General features: G+C 31.3%; 1 long non-coding RNA gene across 1 annotated transcript; it reads left to right on the top strand.

Annotated features, from left to right (window-relative positions):
* Positions 1–3,043: 3,043 nt before the first annotated feature.
* On the top strand, positions 3,044–3,543 carry LOC111717761 (uncharacterized). Its single transcript, XR_002768899.1, has 3 exons — positions 3,044–3,137; positions 3,208–3,251; positions 3,482–3,543. It is a non-coding gene; the product is annotated as an uncharacterized LOC111717761 (long non-coding RNA).

Below are 3,543 nucleotides of genomic sequence, written 5' to 3' on the forward strand. Positions count from 1 at the left end.
GGAAAATTACAATATAAAAGAATGGACACAAATTTTCAATAACAGACAATTTCGTAAAATGAATACCATAACCCATAAAAAAGTATGCCTGATCATCTAGAAGCCGAATATTTTGAATTTAAATTTCAAATTTTGTCCCCCCCCCATAGGAGCTTCTAGGGGGGGGGAAATTTAGGCCCCCCCCCTACATTTCATTCTGTATGTGCCCTTGAAAAACCCATATATTTCACAGTTTGTCGCACTTTCGGACCTGTAAATTTCCGTTTTTACTATAACCCCTCTCCCTTTGCACAAGCACACAAATTTTCAAATTTGTTCAAATATCTAAGAAAACCCCATTTATTTTACCGTTTGTCCAAGTTTTTCACCTCTAAATTTTTGTTTACCTATATGTACACTGTACAGTCTCACAAATCTTTTAATTTTTAAAGAAGTTTAAAAATGAATATAACATTTTTCGTCAATATATTTTCGTCGGAATATTTCAATGATTTTTTATGTGAAAGATGGATCCCATTTCAGGCTTCAACATCCGTCTTGTGTTTACACTACCCCCCAAAGACAGTACACTGCAGTACAAAAGATTTTATTTGCATTATAACCTTGACCTAGAGAGCACCTTTTTAGAGATAGTGGAATTGAAAATTACAAAATTTCTAGCGAGATTTAATGACTTAAAAAAATATGACAACTATTCCACTGTTTTCTGATTCTCACTGTATTATAGAAATATATATTTCTAGGATTAGTTTATACTTTGGGTGTATTAGCAGAGAACGGAATAACATCTGTAGTAGATGCAAGGTTAGTAGGACAAATAAATATATTTATCATTTTTCTCATGAAATATCATCTCAAATTTGGAAAAATACGAATTCTTTGTTCTCATTGAATAGAATTGATTAAAAATGGTGCTACATAGAGAGTTTCAAATCTACACAAACCAAATACAAATGTGGTCATTTTTAATANACATAATTTCATAATTTTTAATTTTTTACGCTAATTCTGCCACCATTTTGTCGTATTTTATAAACATACCTGATTATTTGATAGATGTACAGACAGTAAACTCATAATCTTTGCAAACTTCTCTCTTTATTATTTTGAACTTTTACTTCTTACATAGATGTACAGACAGTAAACTTATAATATTTGCACTCTTCTCTCTTTTTATTTTGAATCTGTACTTCTTAGATAGATGTACAGACAGTAAACTTATAATCTTTGCACTCTTCTCTCTTTATTATTTTGAACTTTTACTTCTTACATAGATGTAGAGACAGTAAACTTATAATCTTTGCAACCTTCTTTTTTTATTTTGAATTTTTTACTTCTTAGATATACAGTTAACTCATAATCTTTGCACTCTTCTCTCTTGTTTTATACTTGTTAACCTTTAACTTCTTAGATATATTTCCTGTAAACTCATAATCTTTGCACTCTTCTCTCTTGTTTTACTTGTTAACTTTCTAAATACGTCTTAGATTCACCATAGAACTCTTTTATATGAAAAATAATGTGAAAATGTTTAAAAAGAGTACTGTTGTGGATCGGAAGTGAATTCTTTACACCAAGGACCACTTAAAAGTACGCCCTGCTGCAGTTCCTTTCATAAATCTGTGTTTGTAGGATCTAAAGGCACTATTCTCTAATACAGACCCTATGCTACGAAGGAACCAGATCAAGGTGTACTCGGATGGATTACTGGTATGATCATTGTGATAAATTTATCTAAAATTACTGATTTATCAAAAACTCTGATACATGATTACCCATAAAGGATTAAAAATTAAAGACGACTTAAAACTTTAAGATATTACGATCCAAAGGTTGAATTGGAAGTCTTTGGTCATGAACATTACAGTATTTTTATGATTAAGCAAAGAAAGTCAAGTTGACTGCATGTTGCAGGAGATCATGAATATAAGTAAATAGACAGCATACATGCAGGGAATAAAAATAAAGGGGAAGGGTAATGGCGCTGGTCTGGCATGAGAAAGCCAGTCACACTGCTTTGCAGACGAGTTCGTTATTACACACACACACTCTTTTGGTACAGACACACAAAATGACCACAGTCAAAGAATTTGCAGAACAATGTCGTTAATTATAATAAAGTTTGAATAACAAGTAGTTTATTGCAAAATTTAATCAAATTATATTCCTTGCATGAAAATTTGGCTTATAGTGTTGACTTAAATATATAAATAATATATTACATGAATATCAAACTTATTTTTAAGTAAACTATTAACAACAAACAAATGTACTCTCCTAGACTGTACATATACCGAGATTCTAATGTACTCTCCTAGACTGTACATATACCGAGATTCTAATGTACTCTCCTAGACTGTACATATACCGAGATTCTAATGTACTCTCCTAGACTGTACATATACCGAGATTCTAATGTACTCTCCTAGACTGTACATATACCGAGATTCTAATGTACTCTCCTAGACTGTACATATACCGAGATTCTAATGTACTCTCCTAGACTGTACATATACCGAGATTCTAATGTACTCTCCTAGACTGTACATATACCGAGATTCTAATGTACTCTCCTAGACTGTACATATACCGAGATTCTAATGTACTCTCCTAGACTGTACATATACCGAGATTCTAATGTACTCTCCTAGACTGTACATATACCGAGATTCTAATGTACTCTCCTAGACTGTACATATACCGAGATTCTAATGTACTCTCCTAGACTGTACATATACCGAGATTCTAATGTACTCTCCTAGACTGTACATATACCGAGATTCTAATGTACTCTCCTAGACTGTACATATACCGAGATTCTAATGTACTCTCCTAGACTGTACATATACCGAGATTCTAATGTACTCTCCTAGACTGTACATATACCGAGATTCTAATGTACTCTCCTAGACTGTACATATACCGAGATTCTAATGTACTCTCCTAGACTGTACATATACNAATAATAATAATAATAATAATAATATTAATATTAATATTAATGAAATTAATAGTAAAAACAATAAAAATAGTATACATAATATTAAACAAAAGTCCTTTTAATCCTATTCTGTATTAGAGCCCAAGGTGAGGGATTTGATTTTGTGGTTCATACAATTGGAGAACGCGGTGTCGCGGTAAGTTAAAGGGATGGTGCAATAAATATGAAATATGATTTTTTAAAATCTTTATTTTTATCTTATTCAGGAGACAGTAACTGCTATTGAAAATGCTAAAGTCTCCAATTTGAGGTATTTTTATAAAAATTAATTTATTTTGGAAACTATGTGATTAATGAAAGTTTGTTGATTTAAATGGTTCCCAGGGATTCAAGAATAATTTTTTCATTGCTCTGAACATTGTAAATTTCATGAATAATTTCATATTTTTTTAAAATTCCAAAATCTTTAATCTCTTGCACACATAAATTTGAAAAATCAAATCATTTAATTTGTTTTATAACATTTTTTTTTGGTTTCAGCCGGCATAGGTTGACCCACCTGGAGATAGTAAATGATGCAGATATGACACGAATGGCAAATT

The sequence above is a fragment of the Eurytemora carolleeae genome, unplaced genomic scaffold (assembly GCF_000591075.1).
Source record: "Eurytemora carolleeae unplaced genomic scaffold, Eaff_2.0 scaffold2925, whole genome shotgun sequence".
Classification (NCBI taxonomy): Eukaryota; Metazoa; Arthropoda; class Copepoda; order Calanoida; family Temoridae; genus Eurytemora; species Eurytemora carolleeae.